Here is a 23,274-nt window from a genome sequence, read left to right on the forward strand (position 1 = left end):
TAAACACCCATACCCAAAGATATGCAATTTTTCGTTATTTAGACGCCTAATCCTGAGCAGGTTGAAGGTTTCATGCCACTTACAGTCAAAATACCGTCATTTCGAACACGAGAGAGACGCGTCGTCTGCTCGCGCAGACGGCGCGCTGCGCTTACCGCTGCTCGCCGCGTCGGAGTCAATCGGAATGTCGACAGAAATATATAGGGACGTTCCACCAACCAAGTAGAGTCGTTTTAAGCAAGCGAACGACATATATTCATCGAAATAAAGCACTTCTGTTGAGTAAGCGAATATTTAATGGCGTTTTTCACTGGTCGATGTGGAGCAGGATTTTTTGCTCCACGGCTGCGAATCCGAATTTCACTGGTCTAGCTGCAGCGGGTTTGCACTTTCCACTGGTCGTTTCGGATCAACTTGCTCCGTGCCGGATCGCTCTCACTTGCTCCGCTGCCGAGGCGCGGATTCGAGCGGAAATAGGACGAGAAGCATACGTAACTTCCGCTCGCTGGGGGATAGCGATCTTCGTATTCTAGGTAACTCTAATCTTGGTAGAGTGACTCTAATCTTGGTGGCCATGAAAACATGCAGAGCGGAAGTCGATTTACATGACGTGTGTGCGAAGGCTTCCGGTACGATCCAGCGCGGAGCATTTTCGCTCTCCGCTGCCAGATTAGGGTGCACTCGCTCCAGGATTTCGGCGGCCGCTTCAGATCGACCAGTGAAAAACACCATAAGTTTTTACTTCTAATACTGCTTGCATTTTCTTTTATATTTGATGTTTATTGCGTTTCGTTTACGTGCTTGTTAGAAAAAAGTATTTATATTTGCGGAAGTAGGAGCTGGTCAAGCTTGTTGTTCAGCTTTTAACAGTGGAGCTGTTTAAGGTCGAGGTTGATCCCTACGGAGCGATGGTGCTCGCAGTTCGAGCAAAGTGGAGAGAGTGTGATATGAGGAGAGGAGGTGCAGAGAGAGAAGAACAGACAGATAGCGAGAGAAATAAAGAAAACACAGTAAACTTTCTTGGCGAGACGGCATTCGAACTGGGGTGCCCACGGTCCGAAGGCGAGCGTCATATCCACTATAGGCTATGCACCCACGCATTTATGGGAACCATATGATTGCGTTATACCGACGATTGTAAGACAACTTGCCACGGATAAGAGAAAGAGAAAATGAGCGCGAGAGAGAGAAAAAGAATAAGAGGTTAGAAAGAGAGAAAGAAAGAAAAAGTGGCGGGATTTGAAACCGGGTACTCACGGTCCAAAGGCGAGCGTCATACCAACTACGACATACACCCACGCTTGTCGAGCTGCGCTGTTTCATCAGATTTCACAAGCGTGGAACTGGCTTAATTTTTACTCCTTGCCTCCCTCATACAGAACTGGATTGTGAATGGTGAGCCCTGTATGCGAGGTGCACGCATAGCGCATGCATAGCCTGTATACTGGCCAGCGTCCTCGCCTGTACGCATTGTAAAAGACTTCCCACTCTACCGCACTTGGAAAGTGGCACTGGTTAATGGGAGCAGTCGCTGACAGCCTTAGCAAGGCTAGTTCCGCAAGCAGCTAGCAACACTCCTCGTCCATTTCGTAAGCAACAGTATTTGTGAGACAGATTTTGCCAGAAGCAACGATATTCAGCTTAATTATTACGTTGCACGAATGAACGAATTAATAAGTAAATAATTAATTCTGGGATTTTAAGTGCCAAAATAATGATTTGATTATGAGTCACGCCGTAGTGGGGCACTCCGAATTAATTTTGACCAGCAGGGCATCTTTAACGTGCACGTTACACGGGCATTTTTGCATTTCGCCTCCATCGAAATGCGGCCGCCGCGGCCGGGCTTTGGTCGTGCGACCCCGTGCTTAGCAGCGCAGTGCCATAGCTACGAAGCCCCCACGCCGGATTACGTTGCAAAACACTACAAACTCTTCCACATAAGAAAGTGGACACGGTGCCATTATGCAGTCGTTTGCAAAGCCAAGTTCCGCTGCAGCGGCCATTGCTATACGGTGGCTAGATGGGTACCATTGATATGGGTTCCAGCATGGCGGCCGATCCCGGTCAGGCGGAATAAGGCGAAAATTTTACGTAATGGCGGCGCCTTGTATAAAAAAAAAAGGTAGAAAGTACTAAAAAGAGTACAGCCGCCCCCGGGAGGGCTCGAACCTCCAACCTTTCGGTTAACAGCCGAACGCGCTAGCCGATTGCGCCACGGAGGCTGCACGCGTGACGGCGCCGTAAAATAATGCGGTAACATTACCGCCAAAGTATTTCACAAAGACCAACCTTGGGGACATCTGCTGTTTATTACACACTACCCGGGCGCGCGCTCGGGCCCGTCTCGAGCCCGTAAGAGCCATGGGCTGGTCCGCCCAGGCCCGGCCCAGTTATTAGATGCGAGAGCATCTTATGCTCGGGTCCGTGTCCGTTCTGCAGCGTCCTCCCCCATACTGCGCATGCGCAACTCTCCCTCATTCAACTCGCCTACGCAGGTGTGCGCTCTCCTCCTCCCCCTCTCCGCCACAGGTGCGGCGCAGCAAATCAATTTTGCATATAACTCTCTCTCTCACTCTCTCTCTAAGGGTACGCCGGTAGGCGACGCAAGTGTCGCGGCGCAGTATAAAGCGCGCGTTCGCTGTGTTTCCGTCACCGATTACTAGCGCACCGACGTTAGGAATCACGTACGATCTCTAAATAAAGACGCAACAACCCCGTACAAACGTCTCCTCTCTTCTCAATATATTCTCTCACTCTAACTTTCATTGGGTTGCGTTGCCAAGTGAAACGAAACGGAAACTCGATGCGCACCCCCCGCGATGCTTTCGCATCCCACCATGGTTGCCTGTAGGGTGATATGATGTGATTTTTTCTAAACTAACCCCTACCCGGTCCGTGCCGAAGACTCTGAACAATTATCGAACTTGAGTCAATAAATTTTGCGCGAGTGTAAACTTGAATAGGCTTATCTGTTGGCTTCCAGAATACCATAATACACTGCCATTAGATGCTACTTTAAATCCGTTAAATAGGAATTGGTTAAACGCAAGGGTGACGCTCATGTGCAATTATACGGGATGGTTTTTAAGCTGCACCAAATATTTAAATATTGCCTGTGGCTTATAGCACAATTCTAACCCGTGACTCGATGAAGCGGTCATTACTTCTATGAGAAATCAAAATGCTTGATTGAATAAATAACATAATTACGCGAATTAACTTTTAAATAATTACATTACTGCGCATATTTCAATCTACGAATTCTAGCTAATTATGCAAGGCAAGGCATATCAATTAGAACGAATGCAAGGCATATCGATTTAGAACGAATTCTGAGGATGAAACCGCTTGCCAGATATGCCCCGTCGAACTTGCACTGAAAACGCAGTGATGTTCCACTTAATTTATTAAGAAAACAATGTACAACAGTACAGAAAACATAGTACAAGAGTAATTGTAACGCCAGTGCATTTCGTGGGACACTTTGAAAATTATTATCTCGAAAATGGCAGTCTCGAGAATTCATCCCAAGTCGATTTACCTTGCATGCTCACTATACTCGCGGACAACTTTCTGTGGCAATGAAGGGAAAGCTACGGGCGCGTGGCTGCTGCACATGTGTTACCGCGCCTAGTAGTCCGGCAGCGTTTTACAGCGCTTTTGGTTGCTCGGAACAGACGCTGAATCGGCGCAGCTTCCACGTGCGACAGTTTCGCGTTTGCCCAGACGCGGAAGGGAAAGGCCGCAAAATAAGTGAAGTCTTTCACTCAATGCGATCTATTTATTTAACTGCTGCTAGTAATGTGTTCATGTTTTCTCTTCTCCAGCCGAAACTGACGTGGATTAAAACGCCGGACTCTGTTCAAACGCGCTCTCACTTGTGCGCGCTTTCGCTCCGTAGCTTTCCCTTCATTGCCACAGAAATTTGTCCGCGAGTATAGCTACAATTCGTAGATTGAAATATGGGCCGTAACGAAAGTATTTACAATAATTAGCGCAATTATAAGCAGCTTGATTTCTCGTAGAAGTAATGGCCGCCTCATCGAGTAATTTGATCAACGGTTAGAATTCTGCTATCTGTCACAGGCATTGTTTTTTTTTAATTTTGTGCAGCCAAGAAAAAAAAAACATCCTGTATAACAAAATATTAACGCACTTGAAATGGTTCAGCGGAAAACATGTTTATTTTTTTTCTAACTACCGTAAAACCGACTCACCCACAACACTCATGCAAGCGCATGGCCGGCGCCAAGAGATTGCAACTTCAACGCAAAGTTCTGAGGCTCATGTTTCTTTTTCTCTTCTCATTCCAAATTTTCTTTTTTTTCTGCACTTTTGATGAATGAAACATTCTACCATTGCCATTGCTAAGCAGTAACGATACCTTAGAACTTTCTTGTAATCTCATTGTACATTTTTGAATGTATATCGCGGAACTGGTACAATGCTCAGAATGGGTTCCAAGTGAATATTCTTTGCACATTCACCGGTTACAACCGTGTCTGTAAATTAGGACATCGTTGGCTTCATTGGCAATGTTCGCTATACAAGAACACTAATAAAGGCGGAGGGCAAACCGAACGCTCCAGTATTTTCTTGAAGATGAATGGTTTAAGTTAACCACGTCAATCGCGCAAGGCCTTTACATGTAAGAATGACGGTGATGACATGAATGAAAGAGGTTATCGCGATTTTAACAGTTTCTTATTTAAGGTTATGAGGACTAAGAGGGTAATGAGTGCACCAAGCATAAATATTATCAAGGTCAGATAAAGGTGAGGTGTTAATGTCATTATTTCTGGTAATGAGACGATAAAGAATACTATTTTCGACAAAGAGAAGCATTACAGAACTGGTGCTAATGTGCAAATCATTCACATACATTACAAACAGTACTGGGCCAAGGACCGCACTTTGAGGAAGATATAACGGGTGAAATAGTAGAGGCGCTGTTGTTGGCGTAAACAAATTGTAGTCAATTGGTCAAGCGGCTGCAAATCCTGCCCAAAACATGGGGATTGAGGTCTAGGCTTGAAAGCATTAAGGACTTTGTCAAATGCTTTTTCGGAACCTAAAAGTGCAGTCACAATGGGGTATATTGTGAGTCATACTAGCACTCAATTCACTTTTAAAAAGTGTTAGTTGTGGGGCGTATAATAAGCCTGCGAGAAAACCATGATGATTATCGTTAAAGACGTTAGTGGATATGCTATTAATTTAATGATGTGAGAGCAGATTATGTGATGAGCTTACGTTATGTGAAACTAGATCGTACTTTTTTTTAGAATTCCGTTTTAACCGACGGATGCCAGTGAAAGCAAGTTTACCATAAAGATCAAGGGGCGTTAGTTTTCCAGAAAGTGTAGAGTTTACTGGTGGTGACGCGGGGGTCATGTCTATAGCTAGTAATTCTTTCTTCGGCAATTATTGCTCTTATCGGCTGCAGTTCCGCGCCTGCATTTGAATATGCACTCAGTGAGTGCATTTGAATATCAAATGCACTCACTATTAAATGCCTATAAAGGTGCTGTGGGTATTGCGACCCTGCTTAGCAACATCGACGCATCTTTGTATTCTCGCGATACGTTGATCTGATTGTTTTCTTATTCCATGTATTGGTTACAACTACAGCTGGAAACAGTCATCTGCCGTCATACGTTATGAAAAAAAAAAAAAAAAAGGCGATAACAGTTCATCCGCGCCGGTGCAGCTGCTTTCACATTCCAGCATGGCGGCGGAGCTCGGTTGGACGCTAGATGGCGGCACTTTCCGATAACGTTGGCGCCATAGAAAAAATAAATAAAATACAAACCATCGGAGACAAAAGAAACTCCCGCCCCCGGGAGGGCTCGAACCTCCAACCTTTCGGTTAACAGCCGAACGCGCTAGCCGATTGCGCCACGGAGGCTGGATGCTGCGAAGCGAAGTAAAAGAGAGACATATAACTTTATCTCCGAGTATTTCATGCAAGCCGATTAATGACGCGTTGGCGTCATGCGTGCTATATATACGGCGTGATCATTGTTAAGTTTTCCGGAATATTTAAATGTCACCTGTCGCAGAGAACATTAATTACTCCACGGCACATGTTGCAATTTGCGATTCGTAGCCAGTGAGTTTGCAAGGCGTATCCACTCGGACTGAATTTCCAGAAAAACGGTTGGAGACATGCGTCATCACGTGGCGGTAAAAATACATTGTTGTTCCACTTACTTTATTTAACGAAACGCTCTTTTGGGCATTCAAGGACAAAAGTAACTTGAACGCCCGCGTATTTCGTCCCACACTTCGGGAAATATCTCGAAACTGGTGTCATTTATGTCACTTATGCTAACTACCACAGGCGATTCTTAAAAATTGCGGAAAACTTTGAAATGATCACTCCGTATATACAGGGTGTCCCAACTATCATGCACCAAGATTTAAAAATATGCAAATGCTACGCAGCTGGACAGAACCAAGGTAATGCTGTTTGCCATCGCTTAGAGATACTCAGATTGTTTTTGCATTCCGCCTAATTACATTATTTATTGTTAATTAATCAACTTCTCAAACATTATAATTATATGAAAAGTGTGAATGAGAAAATTGTAGGGCAACATGAAAGAAAAAAAGAAAAACGTGGGCAGCTTGCACTATAGTAGTGCAAAGTAGTGCCGGAGTGCCTGGAGTAAACAGCGGAGCTGGTGATCGACCTAGCTTCCAGGTTTTACTAGGCTTGGCTAAGTTTTGCTAGGAAATGCGCAGTGCTGCTAGGCACGGTATTCCGAATCGGCTCGCCGCCGATGCGCAGATTCTCGCTTGGCCGTGCGACGGGCTTCAAAATGAGCGGCTTCTTCTTCGGGTGTCCGGATCTTCTTTGGTCGTCCCATGTCAAGACTACATGTACTTACCACAGAGTCAACGAGAGTTCTGCCCCTGCCGCGGTGGCTCCGAGCTTTATCTCCCCAGTGACGTCAAGGCCAAGATGCGCCTCCACACTTGCCGGGGCGTGGCTGGTCGAAACCTGCCGAGCCGCCGCCAGAGGCGCCTGCTGCAGTCACGGACACCGCGCGCGTTCGGCGCGAACGCGGACGGCGTCGGCAGCAGCTCTGCGCGTTGCCGCGTTCGGGCTGCTAGAATTTATTTCTCTCTCTCGCTCTCATTTTCTCTTTCTCTCTCCCGAGCATAATGCGAGCCGCGCGCATGCTCTCCTACTTTCTCTCTATTTTTCTTTCTTTCTTCTTTACATCCCCCGCCCCTTCCCCAAAGCGCTGAGTCGGGCTCCCTAAAGGGCTGCAGAAAATAGCGCCTCTTCCTCTTCACAACCAAAATCTCTCTCCTACCCTCTCCTTAACGCCCCATGCCAATGCAACATGTGCAAAGCATGGAGAGGAGGCGAAGCACACGCCGCTCCGGGAGGTGGTTGTGAGGCAACGCGCGGTGACGTCATCGTTCAGTGAGTTTTTTTTTCTAGACGTATTATGGACTGATGGTCAGCTTAAACAGCTCCGCTGTTAAAACACCCAATACAGCTTTCTGTTACTCAACAGGTGCTACATAAATGTGTTTTTCCAAGCGTGAAAGAAGCCCGCGAATACACGCAAAGTGCCTCGAGCGGCCAGTTAAGCGTCAATATTGCGTGTAATTGCGGACTTTCTTTATAACGCGGAAAAAGAATTGCGCGAGACATAGCACACTGAAAACAACTGAATCGGGTGTTTTAGAACACAATTATTACTTTTCCATCAAAATCCGCACCCTGAATCCAGTAATTAAGAAGTTTCGTTAATTAATCTCATCTAATTATTGAGGGTTCAATTAAGAAGAAAAGAATACTCCTGGTGCGTTACGTCACTGCTGACAGAGCACCATTGGTTGCGTCCTCGTATATTCCATGTTTTATTTTTAAGAGCTTGCCTAACGTTAGCTGACACGCACTATACATCTAGCTTTGTATACAAGTTCCACGCATACACGTAACAATATTTATTTTGGCAAGCGACACGGCACTTGTTTGTTGAGTAAGCGAATATTTAATGGCGTTTTTCACTGGTCGATCTGGAGCAGGATTTTTTGCTCCACGGCTGCGAATCCGAATTTCACTGGTCGAACTGCAGCGGGTTCGCACTTTCCACTGGTCGTTTCGGATCAACTTGCTCCGTGCCGGATCGCTCTCACTTGCTCCGCTGCCGAGGCGCGGATTCGAGCGGAAATAGGACGAGAAGCATACGTAACTTCCGCTCGCTGGGGGATAGCGATCTTCGTATTCTAGGTAACTCTAATCTTGGTAGAGTGACTCTAATCTTGGTGGCCATGAAAACATGCAGAGCGGAAGTCGATTTTTGTGACGTGTGTGCGAAGACTTCCGGTACGATCCAGCGCGGAGCATTTTCGCTCTCCGCTGGCAGATTAAGGTGCACTCGCTCCAGGATTTCGGCTGCCGCTCCAGATCGACCAGTGAAAAACACCATAAGTTTTTGCTTCTAATATTGCTTGCATTTTCTTTTATATTTGAAGTTTATTGCGTTTAGTTTACGTGCTTGTTAGAAAAATGTATTTATATTTGCGGAAGTGGGAGCTAGTCAAGCTTGTTGTTCAGCTTTTAACAGCGGAACTGTTTAAGGTCGAGGTTGATCCCTACGGAGCGATGGTGCTCGCAGTTCGAGCAAAGTGGAGAGAGTGTGATATGAGGAGAGGAGGTGCAGAGAGAGAAAGAAGACAGACAGATAGCGAGAGAAATAAAGAAAACAATGTAAACTTTCTTGGCGAGACGGCATTCGAACTCGGGTGCCCACGGTCCGACGGCGAGCGTCATATCCACTATAGGCTATACACCCACGCATTCATGGGAACCATATGATTGCGTTGTACCGACGATTGTAAGACAACTTGCCACGGATAAGAAAAGAGAAAATGAGCGCGAGAGAGATAAAAAGAAAAAGAGGTTAGAAAGAGAGAAAGAAAGAGAGGCGGGATTTGAACCCGGGTACTCATGGTCCGAAGGCGAGCGTCCTTCCAACTACGACATACACCTACGCTCGCCGAGCTGCGCTGTTTCATCAGATTTCACAAGCGTGGAACTGGCTTAATTTTTTCTCCTTGCCTCCCTCATACAGAACTTGATTGTGAATGGTGAGCCCTGTATGCGAGGTGCACGCATAGCGCATGCATATAGCCTGTATGCTGGCCAACGTCCTCGCCTGCTACGCATTGTAAAAGACTTCCCACTCTACCGCACTTGGAAAGTGGCACACGTTAATGGGAGCAGTCGCTGACAGCCTTAGCAAGGCTAGTTCCGCAAGCAGCTAGCAACACTCCTCGTCCATTTCGTAAGCAACAGTATTTGTGAGACAGATTTTGCCAGAAGCAACGATATTCAGCCTAATTATTACGTTGCACGAGTGAACGAATGAATTATTAATTAATTATTAATTATTAAATCTGGGATTTTAAGTGCCAAAAGCATGATTTGATTATGAGTCACGCCGTAGTGGGGCACTCCGAATTAATTTTGACCAGCAGGGCATCTTTAACGTGCTCCCAACGCACGTTACACGGGCATTTTTGCATTTCGCCTCCATAGAAATGGGGCCGGCGAGGCCAGGATTTGATACCGTGACCTCGTGCTCAACAGCGAAGTGCCATAGCTACGAAGCCACCACGCCGGATTACGTCGCGAAACACTACAAACTCTTCCACATAAGAAAGTGGACACGGTGCCATTATGCAGTCGTTTGCAAAGCCAAGTTGCGCTGCAGCGGCCATTGCTATTCGGTGGCTAGATGGGTACCATTGCTATGAGTTCCAGCATGGCGGCCGATCCCGGTCAGACGCAATAAGGCGACAATTTTACGTAATGGCGGCGCCTTGTATATATTGTCGCGACGTCGGAAGCTCGAGGGACAAACAAAACGCACTTGTCGGCAGAGGCAGTAACAATAACGGACAGTTTTTTAATACCGCGCTCTAGTCACTGCTTCTTCTTCTGCTTGCTTATGTGCCGATATGTCTTTTTACGTCGTCGTCATTGCCGCACTAGACACGCGGCAATATATAAAAAAAGGTAGAAAGTACTAAAAAAATTACAGCCGCCCCCGGGAGGGCTCGAACCTCCATCCTTTCGGTTAACAGCCGAACGCGCTAGCCGATTGCGCCACGGAGGCTGCACGCCTGTGAACGCCGTAAAAGAAATGTGGTTACACTAGCGCTAAAGTATTTCACAAAGACCGATCCTGGGGACATCTGCTGTTTATTACACATAAACACGAACGGGCCCGTCCGAGCCCGAAAGAGCCATGCGCTGGCCTGCCCGAGCCCGGCCCAGTTATTTCTAAACTAACCCCTATCCGGTCCGGGCCGAAGACTCAGAACAATTATCGTACTTGAGTTAATGAATTTTGCGCGAGTGTAAACTTGAATAGGCTTATCTGTTGGCTTCCAGAATACCCTAATACACTGCCATTAGATGCTATTTTAAATTCGTTAAATAGGAATTGGTTAAACGCAAGGGTGACGCTCATGTGCAATTATACGGGATGGTTTTTAAGCTGCACCAAATATTGAAATATTGCCTTTGGCTTATAGCACAATTCTAACCGTGATCTAAATTGCTCGATGATGCGGTCATTACTTTGTTTGAAGTTTAGTTTGAAGTTTATTTGTAGCGCAAGAGCAAAGAAAGCATACATCTTAGGTAGTACATTAGGAGGTCCCAAAGTACAACTGTCTGGGGGACCTCCTGTTTTACATTGCATACGATATAATCACATAAACAGCAGCAGGATGCATTAAACAAGCGATAACAACATTTCACAAATCAAAGTGTTATATAAAAACAAAATAACAAGAAAATAGTAATAAAATAAATATCATAAAAAAGCTTAGGCTAGTTTAACTTGTGAATTTAAAGCAATGGAACACGAACGTATTTATTTAAAATCAATGTGAACAATAAGAGTGAAGAAAGTCATACGTAGTAGAAATTCCCACACAAATACTAGAAAACACACGTCCGCAGAAAAGACAAAGACGAAAAGGAAAATCTGCAAGAAAAGAGGCAAGAAAAAAAAAAAAAAAAAAAAAAGATCACAGAGAAAGCAGCTCTTCTAACAATTTTATTTTTAATTTTCGTTTAAAGCAGTAGAAAAAAGAGGTAATCTTAAGGTCAGCAGTAATTGCATTCCAAACACTTATACCAGCGAATCTGAGGGTAAACTTTCCATAATTTGATGTTATTTTCGGTAAAAGGAGGTTGTTCTGTTCAGAAAACCTTGTGTTGTATGAATTAACAATGTGACACAAAGAAAGGACGTCCGCAGGTATGTCAAGATGAATGCAGCGAAATACGAGAAGCGATAACTTATATTGAAATAAATACAGAAGGGGTAGAATACGAAGAAGTTGGTAAAGAGGCAGGGAATGGCATCGCAGTGGTGTAAATGTCATGAGCTTCAAAGCTTGGTTTTGGAGGCGTTCTAAAGGCTTGAGGTGAGTGGGATATGTGTTTGCCCATGTAGACAAACAGTATGTTAAATGGCTACCTATATATGCATGATATAATGAAGTAAGAATATGTGGTGCAAAGTATGCACGTGCTTTGATGAGAACATGAATACCAAATGACACTTTGTGCAGTAATGAACTGACATGGCAGTGATATTTCAGGTGTTTGTCAAGGGTAACCACCAAGAAATCTCACTTTTTCAGATATCGGTAGTACATAGTTATTCAAAGAAATTGTTACGGGATTTACTAATACTTTAGGTGGACTATGGAAGAGGACAAACGTTGTCTTAACTGGATTTATACACAGTTGGTTTAAGATACACCATGTGTGGACATTGGAGAGGTTAGTATTAAGTGTGGCTTGCAGCGCGCTTAGTATGTGCTGAGATGAGTATAATGTAGTGTCGTCGGCATATAATAGGCAGTCTGAATCGGTCAGTACATTAGGTAAGTCATTTATGAATAATAAGGAAAGCAACGGACCTAAAATGGAACCCTGAGGAACACCACTGGTAATTAATTTATTGGTAGAGTACTGATCATTTATACAGACAACTGTGGAACGATTAGACAAGTAGCAACGGAGCAGTTCGAGAGGTGGACTAGTAATGCCGAATTGCTCTAGTTTATTTAACAAGATGCAATGATTTAGTATGTCAAACGCCTTAGTAAGATCAATAAATATAGCCCCTACAATTAGTCCGCGGTCAATGGCTTGCTTGATTTTGTCAGTTAAGTGAACTAGTGCTACCTAGGTTGAGTAGCCATGTCTGAACCCAAACTGGAGAGGACTGATAAGCCTAAACTTATTTAGGTAGTTCATGAGGCGGGTATAGATAAGTTTTTCAATAACCTTGCTAAAGAATGGCAATATACATATGGGGCGATAATTGTTAATACTTTCACGGTTGCCTTTTTTGAAGACAGGAATTATTTTACCAATCTTAAGTGAGTTAGGAAATACCCGGGCACGGAACATTTTATTAATAATATCAGCAAGGACAAGTGAGATGTCAGCAGAAACAAGCTTCATATGCGCTGGTCTGATAGAATCAAGACCAGGTCCAGTTGATTTTAGGGAACAAATAACATTGTAGACTTCATGCGGTGAAACAGGACGCAGATAAAATGAGTATGAGCTACGCGAAATACTAGGCACTGCATTAGCTGGAGGACTGTTATCAGAAGCAACAAACTGTTCACTAAATGCATGAGCAATATCATGTCATTGGTGTGTTCATGATCATTGAGGACAATTCTTTTGATGCCCGGATCAGACTCTTTCATATTAAGAAACTGTCTAATTAGTTTCCAGTTACGCCTGGTATCGTTTCCGTTTTCAAGTATTTTGTTTTCATAGTAGTCTCGTTTTGCGCGCCTGAGAATTGCAGAAAGAATGTTTGAATATGCACGGTAGCGATTTTTCAAATTTATATTAAAGGGCTGCGATTTTACTTTTTTGTGAAGATTACTTTTTCGTGTTATATGGAACGCAACATGGCATCTGATATCCAAGGATTTCTTGGAGTAGAATACCAATGTGTGACTAGTGAATAAGTAGTACACTGATCAATGCATTTAGTGATTCTGGAATGGAACATGGAAAATGCCTTCTCAGGACAACCCTCCGTATATACGTCATCCCAGTTTGTGGTTTGAACCTGATGAATAAACTCTGTTTTGTTGAACGAAGATTTAGCATATCTTTTAGAATTGATAACTGCTTCTGTACCTAGGCAAAAAAACAAGGGGTAATGATCAGTGATTGAATAATCGATAACTCCAGAAGAGCAATAAGAATCAGAGTCAAATGAAGAAAAGATGTGATCAATCAGCGTGGAAGAGCCTGAAAGATCATGCCTGGTTGGAGTGTGTATTAGGGAAGAAAAGCCATAGCTGAGTAGACAGGTTACATATTCAGAGCAAGACTGACAGTTGATATTGAGAATATTAATGTTTATGTCTCCGCAAATTATTATATTTTTATTTTCATTTGTTAACGCATGTAATATATCTTCAAGCTGAGAACAGAATTCCGCATAAGAAGTTGATGGCGAGCGATATATAGCACCTACTATCGTAGAGCTATTATTGACCGGCAGAGAATTGCGGTCAAACTCTAACCAGATGGATTCACATAACAAGTCCCGAAAAGCAAGATCGTAGCGTCGAACGTAGGGTAATGATGATCTGATGAAAATAGCCGAACCACCGCTGCGGTGGGAAGTTCGATTATTGAATTCAGATTTGTAGCCAGACAGACCATACAAATTTCCATCAGCTGATGTTAGCCAGGTCTCGGATAAGCATGTCAAGGAAAAAGTGTGGTCAAGCATGGAAAGAAAGTTCAATAGATCGTCATGATGCTTGCGTAAACTACGAATGTTGCAATGGAGGAAAGAGAACGCAGGTGATTTATCGTGCAACAAAGATTTCACTTGGTCACAGGAAAACATAATGCAATAAGGACCGAACAGCAACTGTGGTTAACGGGAAAATGGCTTGCACGATCACTGAATAATCGCCAGATCCATCACACCAGTGATGCGATAGACGCGGCTGCTGTCTGATTTCCTAGCTTTAATCACACAGTTGTCAGTCCACAGGTATTTCCAACCTTTACCTCTTTTGAGGTCAAGAGCCTGCGCAAAGAGTCGTTTGTTATCAGGTGGTCATTGATGAAAATTGGCTTGTTGCTGCTCTGAGCAAAACCGATGGCTGACGTAGTCAGCCTGGCCTTTCTTGCCTTGGCTGCAAACTCGGAGCGCTTAACCCTTGAACAAAAACGTGCAATAATGTTCGTGTCCTTCTTAGCAGGAACACGATGCACGGAGTCAATGTCAGATTCCGTGATAGGACAGCCAATCCTATCACCAATGGCCTGCACCACCGCCAGGCAATTTTCGCCTTGCGTTGCGGGAACGCCCTTAATCTCGACGTTATTTAGCCGAGAGTATTGTTCCAGAGCTGACAGACGCTTCGACAACAGTTCATTTTCATCCTTCAGTGATTTGTTCTCTTTGGTGAGAGATTCATTTGGGTTTTCATGGACTCGTACAGCGCATTAATCATGCCCTCTTTCACAGAAGAAAGCTCTGCACGGAGGGCTGCAATATCTTTAGCTAGATCAGCACATGACGGCATGGTGGAAAAGAATACAGTAGTTGACTAATGGCAGCAGTGGTAGCGGCAACAGGCTTACAAATAATTGCAGAAGTGTCGAGCGACCAACCTGTACAAAGTACGGTGAAGGCGTTAGGCACGTTGACGTAGCCGCACCCCCTGCTGCCAAATGAAAGGCACGTATAGTCCGGCTGCTCCTTAAGTAGAACTGTCGCTCTGGCAGGTGTCGCTTGAGTTGTTCCTAGTCGATGACGTCAGATGCAACAATCAGCGTTCTATGATAAATCAAAATGCTTGATTGAATGAATAACATAATTATGCGAATTAACTTTTAAATAATTACATTACAGCGCATATTTCATTCTACGAATTCTAGCTAGTTAGTATGCAAGGCATATCAATTCAGAACGAATTCTGAGGATGAAACCGGTTTCCAGATATGCCACGTCGAACTTGCGCTGAAAACGCACTGATGTTCCACTTAATTTATTAAGAAAACACTTTTTAATGCACTGAAGTACAAAAGTAATTGTAACGCCTATGCATTTCGTGCGACACTTTGAAAATTATTATCTCGAAATTGACGTAGTCTTGAGAATTCGTCCCAAGTCGATATACCTTGCATATGCTCACTGTACTCGCGGACAGCTTTCTGTGGCAATGAAGGTATAGCGTCCACCGACGCTGCTGCCATTCACACGACCGGACGGAGGAGGAATTTTCGCAGCGGATGGCGTATCACGTAACGCGCGCGTCATCAAAAAGGGCCGCCCTAGCCTAGTCCGGGCTCCTCCGCTCGCGGTCCGGATTGAAAATGCTCGCCGGTATTTCCATCCGTCCCTTTGGCGGTCGTCTGACCTCAATTTAGCGTAGCCAGCGTCAAATCAACATTGGACGGATTGGCGTGGCTACTATGGCGTGTTGTCGGCTTGAAACCACGTGTGTTTTTGTTGTGCAGCAGTGACTGCATGTGTTATTGTTGTGGTGCAGCGGGAAAGGCGAGTCGTGGCTGCGCGTGCATTTCTATTTACTCAGACCGCGCAGCCTGCGTGACCTTAACATGAGTGAGGTGCACAAGAAAACGATAAGTGAAGAGGCAAGCGTCACTTTTTCGGCTCTTGTTGAGAGATTCACAGCACTATGGAATATGAAATGCGCAAGTGCTAAGCGTTGGAGTCGAGAGTAAGCACGCGGATTCCGCAAACGGCGCTCCGGCTGTGGGAATGCGACCTGACTCGGTTGCGCCGGATTCAAGTGATCACGTGACAGTCTGGCCCGCGGAGCAGGCGGGATTTTGCCCTCGCGTGTGTATCCACCTTATAAGCGGGGACAAAGGGAAAGCTACGGGCGCGTGGCTGCTGCACATGTGTTACAGCGCCTAGTAGTCTGGCAGCGTTTGACTGTGCTCTTGGTTGCTCGGAAGAGACGCTGAATCGACGCAGCTTCCACGTGCGACCGTTTCGCGTTTGCCCAGACGCGGAAGGGAAAGGCCGCAAAATCAGTAAACTTTTACACTCAGTGGTGTGTTCTGTCTTACTTAAATGTTGCTTGTAAGGTGTTTATGCTTTCTTTTCTCCAGCCAAAACTAACGCGGATTAAAACGCGGGACTATTTTCAAAAGCGCTCTCACTTGTGCGCGCTTTTCCTCCGTAGCTTTCCCTTCATTGCCACAGAAAGTTGTCCGCGAGTATAGCTACAATTCGTAGATTGAAATATGGGCCGTAACGAAAGTATTTACAATAATTAGCGCAATTATGTTCATTATTCAATTAAGCTGTTGATTTCCCGTAAAAGTAATGGCCGCCTCATCGAGTAATTTCATCAAGGGTTAGAGATTATGGGGTTTTACGTGCCAAAAACACGATGTGATTATGAGGCACGCCGTTGTGGGGGACTCCGGAAATTTGGACCACCTGGGGTTCTTTAACGGGCACCTAAATGTAAATACACGGGTGTTTTTGCATTTCGCCCCCATCGTAAGGCGGCCGCCGTGGCCGGGATTCGATCCCGCGACCTCGTGCTCAGCAGCCCAACACTATAGCCACTGAGCAACCACGGCGGGTTTGATAAGGGTAGAATTCTGCTATCTGTAACAGGCAATCTTGTTTTTTTTTAAATTTTGTGTAGCCAAGAAAAAAAATAAATCATCGTATAACAAAATATTAACGCACTTGAAATGGTTCAGCGAAAACATGTTTATTTCTTTCTAACTACCGTAAAACGCACTCGCCCACAACACTCATGCAAGCGCATGGCGCTCAGACACTGCAACTTCAACGCAAAGTTCTGAGTGAGCCTCAGTGTTACTTTTTCTCTTCGCATTCCAAATTTTCGTTTTTCCCTGCACTATTGATGAATGAAACACTCTACCATTGCCATTGCTGAGCAGTAATGATACATTAGAACTTCCTTGAAATTTCATTGTACATTTTTGAATGTATATCTCGGAACTGGTGTAATGCTCAGAATGGGTTCCAAGTGAATATTCTTTGCACATTCACCGATTACAACAGTGTCCGTAAATTAGGACATCGTTGGCTCATTGGCAATGTTCGCTATACAAGAACACCAATAAAGGCGGAGGGCAAACCGAACGGTCCCAGTATTCTCTTGAAGATGAATGGTTTAAGTTAACCACGTCAATCGCGCAAGGCCTTTACATGTAAGAATGACGGTGATGACATGAAATGAAAGAGGTTATCGCGATTTTAACAGTTTCTTATTTAAGGTTATGAGGACTAAGAGGTTAATGAGTGCACCAAGCATAAATAATATCAAGGTCAGATCAAGGTGAGGTGTTAATGTCATTATTTCTGGTAATGAGACGATAAAGAACACTATCTTCGACAAAGAGAAGCATTACGGAACTGGTGATAATGGGTAAATCATTCACATAGATTACAAACAGTACTGGGCCAAGGACCGTACTTTGAGGAAGATATAAGGGGTGAAATAGTAGAGGCGCTGTTGTTGGCGTAAACAAATTGTAGTCAATTGGTCAAGCGGCTGCATATCCTGCCCAAAACATGGGGATTGAGGTCTAGGCTTGAAAGCATTAAGGACTTTGTCAAATGCTTTTTCGGAACCTAAAAGTGCAGTCACAATGGGGCACATTGTGATTCATACTAGCACTCAATTCACTTTTAAAAAGTGTTAGTTGTGGGGCGTATAATAAGCCTGCGAGAAAACCATGCTGATTATCGTTGAAGACGTTAGTAGATGCTATTAATTTAATGATGTGAGAGCAGATTATGTGATGAGATTACGTTATGTGAGACTAGATCATACTTTCTTTTAGAATTCCGTTTTAACCGACGGATGCCAGTGAAAGCAAGTTTACCATAAAGATCAAGGGGCGTTAGTTTTCCAGAAAGTGTAGGGTTTACTGGTGGTGACGCGGGGGTCATGTCTATAGCTAGTAATTCTTTGTTCGGCAATTATTGCTCTTATCGGCTGCAGTTCCGCGCCTGCATTTGAATATGCACTCAGTGAATGCATTTGAATATCAAATGCACTCACTATTAAATGCCTATAAAGGTGCTGTGGGTATTGCGACCCTGCTTAGCAACATCGACGCGATACGTTGATCTGATTGTTTTCTTATTCCATGTATTGGTTTACAACTACAGCTGGAAACAGTCATCTGCCGTCATACGTTATGAAAAAAAAAAAAAAAAAAACGGCGATAACAGTTCATCCGCGCCGGTGCAGCTGCTTTCACATTCCAGCATGGCGGCGGAGCTCGGTTGGACGCTAGATGGCGGCACTTTCCGATAACGTCGGCGCCATAGAAAAAATAAATAAAATAAATACCATCGGAGACAAAAGAAACTCCCGCCCCCGGGAGGGCTCGAACCTCCAACCTTTCGGTTAACAGCCGAACGCGCTAGCCGATTGCGCCACGGAGGCTGGATGCTGCGAGGCGAAGTAAAAGACAGACATATAGCTTTATCTCCGAGTATTTCATGCAAGCCGATTAATGACGCGTTGGCGTCATGCGTGCTATATATACGGCGTGATCATTGTTAAGTTTTCCGGAATATTTAAATGTCGCCTGTCGCAGAGAACATAGTTCTGTTCTGGAGATTGATTATTCAGAGAAGCAGACATTACTTTCACGAGAAATCGAAACACATATTCGACTAATGAAAACAAAATAAAAAAAAGCTTACAGTGACATACGATTTCTTGAACGAGGGCTGCGCGTTCAAGTGAATGGACGTCGCGAACATGCACAGCGACACCGCGGCGTCGAAGCGCAAACGGAAAGAGCGCGAACGCGGCGATTCCCTTCTCCACCACCAGGTGTCTTCTTGCTCTGGCGCTCGCGATAGAATTTGAGGAGCGATTGAGAGAAATGGCAGAAAAGCGGTGGGCAAGGAGAGTTTTCAGTTATTTGTACATGAGGAATGTTGATACAAAATGGAGGAAGCTGACCAGAAAACTGTCAATCAAATATTTGAACTGCAGGAGGGGTGCAAACCAGGAAACAGCGGTTAAGAAAAAGGTTAAGGAAACAGAGAGGGGTCTGTGGAAAACAGGGATGCAGACGAAATCAGCACTGGGAACATACCGAACTTTCAAGCAAGAAATTACCAAAGAAAATATCTACGATAATTCTAGGGAAAGCTCTTTGTTGTTTGAAGCCAGGACGGGAGTATTGCGGACTAAGATGTACCGAGTCAAGTACCAAGGTATAGGACACGTTGTGCTCAGGGGCGGATCCAGGTTTTTTCTGAGGGGGGGGGGTCAGCTTCTGTCAATGATAATGATGATGATAGTAGCCTTTCTTATTTACCGAAATTCACCGTTTCTGCTCACGATAAACCCGCGTTTTATACGGCTAGAGCAACACCTGTAGCCCACCGTGGTGGCTCAAAGCCACAGTCAGCTCAGGCGTTGCGCTGCTGAGCACGAGATCGCGGGATCGAGTCCCGGCCGCGGCGGCCGCATTTCGATGGAGGCGAAATGCAAAAACGCCCGTGTGCTTGCGTTGTAGTGCACGTTAAAAAACCCCAGGTGGTCAAAATTAATCCGGAGCCTTCCACTACGGCGTGCCTCATAATCAGAACTGGTTTTGGCACGTAAAACCCCAGAAAGAGGAAGAAGACCTGTAGCGAAACCAGATATCGGTTTCTCCGAGCTTATATGAAAAGGACGTTACCCAATACAGCCATGTGCTTGGCGGCTGTGCCTGATAATATAGGGTGTTCAAAACTAAGCTTTATGCTTTTCTTAAAATTAGGCACTGGGAGGCACGCGAAGACCACCTGTGCAAATAAGTTATGCAGCCAGGGGGGCACAAAGTGAGATGATAATAATCGCTGTGAGCAGCCCAACTAACTAAAATTGAACAATTATTTTTTGTCGACTGCAGTAAGTGGGTATGTTTGTATTGAAAACTTAGAGGCAGTCGTGTTTCTTACTGCAGTCAATAAAAAGTTAATTATTCAATTTTAGTCAATTCGGCTGCTGACAGCGATAATTATCATCTCACTTTGTGTCCCCCTGGCCACATAACTAATTTGCGCAGGTGGTCTTCACGCGTGCCCCCCAGTGCCTAATTTTAAGAAAACTATAAAGCCTAATTTTGAACACCCGGTATATCTTGCCTCTATTGTTTCTTAAAATAAAATTTGGGATCATCTGTTGCAGGTTCGTTATAAATGCGTAAGCACGGGTCCGTCTTTGGAGTTCGGTTGGGACACCTTGTTATACTTAAGGAGATTCTTTCTGTTCGGCTGAGACACCTTCGTTTGCTTTGGAGCTCCAACGCAGCAATCACTACGCTGGTTGTTTATGATATGCGAATCACCGCGTATGCAGACTCACGACGCCACACAAGAAGTACGATGTGGTGTGTAGCCGAGAGCGTGAGCCAGCGTCTTCATGTTTTATTTCCCACGCGACGCCATCCTTTTACACAAGGCGCGCATCTGCTTCCGTTTCTCTATCCACGCGACGCCATCCTTGGCCCGCGCGCTGGCGTTGGCCGCTGACGTCACTTCGCAGCCGCTGCTCGAGACTTCGCCCCGCTCCGCGAGAACGCCCACTCAGATAAACGGATCCAGCGGCTTTGACCCTACTATGCTAATAAAACTGCGAAGTTACAATGAAACACTTGTACCTTACGAACGGTACTGTGCTCGTACTGGATATTGTCAACGTGTAACTGTGATCACAATGAGTGCTACAGTTAAAAAAGTTGCCCATGCGTAGTTCTTAGTTTAGCTGTTCGTTGTTATTATTGATACAGGGTTTGTCCGAAAAGTAATGTCAGTGAGTCGATTAAAAAGAAATTATTGATCAGACTGGTACAACACAATAAAATGTTTCAAAATAGGCTCCTCCTGCGTCGTTACATTGCTTGTAGCGAGATTCCCAACCACCGAAGGCGTCATGGTAGGCCTCCTTAGTAATGTCCTTTAGAACCTTGGTGTAAGCCTCTTCGACTTTGCCAACTGTCGCGAAATGATGTCCTTTCATGGGAATTTTCAAGTGGAGAAAGAAGAAGAAGCCTGGGAGAGCCACTTCAGGACTGTATGGTGGCTGGGGAACCGTTGGCATCTTTCAATCGGCCAGGAAGCGGGTCACGAGGAAGGTGGTGCAGGCTGCATGGTGCGTTGTCATGGCGACATTTCCAATCGCCCCCGATATCAGGCCGGGTGCGATGAATCCTGGTTTGAGTCGCTTGAGCACTTTCACGTAGAATGTGGCGTTCACGGTTGTGCCATGGGGTACAAACTCCTGGTGGACGAGGCCACTGATGTCAAAGAACACAATCAGCATGATCTTGACCTCTGACTTGCTAATTCTGGCCTTCTTGGGGTGAGGGGACGCCGAGATGTGCCACTTGGCACTTTGCCTTTTCGTTTCGGGGTCGTATTCAAACACCCAAGTCTTGTCACCTGTGATGACATTGTCCAAAGCGTGGGGGTCACTTTCGCACAAGTCATAAACCTCCTGGCACGTTTCAACTTGGCTCGATTGTCGGTCGTCCGTTAACATTTTGCGCAAGATCTTCGCGCACACTTTTCGCATCTGAAAATTATTCGTCAAAATCTCGTGAACGGCACTTTTTCGAATGTTTACTGTCTGTGCCACTAAACGGACACTCGAACCAGGGTCTGAGTACAAAAGATCTCTCGCGCGCGTCACATTTTCGTCGGTGATGGTCGTTGATGGCGGTACAGCGCGGGCTTCATCGCTGACCTCTTCACAACCTACTAAAAAGACCTTGTGCCCCAGGTAAACTCGATGTTCTGACAAACAATTATGACCAAAAGCTGTCTTTATCAAAGGAAAAGTTTTCACTGCAGACTTGCCGAGTTTCACAACAAAACTCGATGGCAATCCTTTGTTCCAACGAGCGCTGCATTAAGGCTTGCACGGTAAATGAAAATGAGTTGACAAAAGACCTTGTTTTTACTCTCCAGATGGTCGCAGACGACTGAGCGACAGCGCGTGCTTATAAGCTAACTTCCCCCTCCACGAATCCCAAACGGTCTTAGCGCGCTGCGACGTATAGTCGCTTCACAATATAATCACTGACATTACTTTTCGGTCAAACCCTGTACATAAACATTTCAGCAAGTGATCTCTTTCATTAAGCAGGTTGGTCGAGGAACCGATGACAGCCAATGAGGCAACCGATGACACCCCAAGGGGCAACTAAGTTGATCAGGCGTGAAGGCGCTCGCGCGGACATTGGCATGCTTGGCAAAATGGACGTCCCCTCGTTCATTCGACGCCACCGACGGGACGAATAAGGCACCGCCGGTGCCAGGAGGTCCAAGGTGTTCATGAGAAAAATTAACTACGGCAACTTCGCGACACCACAGCCCTATGGAGTAGTAATGTCAGTGAGTAAAGGTAGCTGGCTCACAAGCTCCTAATGGAGCTTGTGAGCCAGCTACCTTTACTTCTACATGGCTGATACTACTGGTACTCACGAAAAATAATTTTGAACAATGCTGGTGGCCATATTTTTTTGACAGGGTCATCCCCCTATCAGCGAGCGGGCGATGCAGAAATCTGAGGGGGGGGGGGGGGGTTAGGACATCCGGACATCCCCCCTGGATCCGCGCCTGACGATCAGTATAGCATAGTAATCGGTTAGGTTCAATCAGGTAATTTGGGCTTGCCAAGCAAACATTTCTGTGGCTCAACCCAATAATAGAAGGTCCAAAAGATAGGATCACAGGCACAGATAAATTTAGGCAATATTGCGAAGCGGGATTTCCAGTGATCTTTTTCTTATTACAGAAAAAAAAAAAACGCCAACAAGACAACCATAAAGGGTCTTTTGTCTCGGCTTCGCCACAGCATGAGCATGATGGCACCAGACCAGACTTGTGGTTTAACGAAGGCTTACGATAGCGCAGCCTCGTGATGGACGCTTCAATTTTTCGTGTTTCGTGACTGTCACGGCTGATGTAATTGATGGGCCTAATTTGCGTAAAGCGAGCACCACTGCCATAAGTGCGGCCAAAAAGAGGGGTATAAAACCTAGCCGCCGAAGGAAAAATGTCCAATCAAGAATCGGGGAAAATATACGTACACCTGACGTTCCTTCACATTACGAAGTATCTCTCACAATTACGATCATTGCTTGAAGGCTCTGCAGATGATCTTGTAACAGACCGTCTAGAATACGACGTG

General features: G+C 45.1%; 4 non-coding genes across 4 annotated transcripts; all 4 read right to left on the reverse strand.

The window, feature by feature from the left end:
* Window positions 1-2,151: 2,151 nt before the first annotated feature.
* On the reverse strand, window positions 2,152-2,225 carry Trnan-guu (transfer RNA asparagine (anticodon GUU)). Its single transcript has one exon. It is a non-coding gene; the product is annotated as a tRNA-Asn (tRNA).
* Window positions 2,226-5,837: 3,612 nt separating this feature from the next.
* On the reverse strand, window positions 5,838-5,911 carry Trnan-guu (transfer RNA asparagine (anticodon GUU)). Its single transcript has one exon. It is a non-coding gene; the product is annotated as a tRNA-Asn (tRNA).
* Window positions 5,912-10,074: 4,163 nt separating this feature from the next.
* Window positions 10,075-10,148, reverse strand: Trnan-guu (transfer RNA asparagine (anticodon GUU)). The gene has a single exon. It is a non-coding gene; the product is annotated as a tRNA-Asn (tRNA).
* An 8,300-nt stretch (window positions 10,149-18,448) lies between these two features.
* Trnan-guu (transfer RNA asparagine (anticodon GUU)) lies at window positions 18,449-18,522 on the reverse strand. The gene has a single exon. It is a non-coding gene; the product is annotated as a tRNA-Asn (tRNA).
* Between the last annotated feature and the right edge of the window lie 4,752 nt (window positions 18,523-23,274).

The sequence above is a fragment of the Dermacentor silvarum genome, unplaced genomic scaffold (genome assembly GCF_013339745.2).
Source record: "Dermacentor silvarum isolate Dsil-2018 unplaced genomic scaffold, BIME_Dsil_1.4 Seq213, whole genome shotgun sequence".
NCBI classification, from domain to species: domain Eukaryota; kingdom Metazoa; phylum Arthropoda; class Arachnida; order Ixodida; family Ixodidae; genus Dermacentor; species Dermacentor silvarum.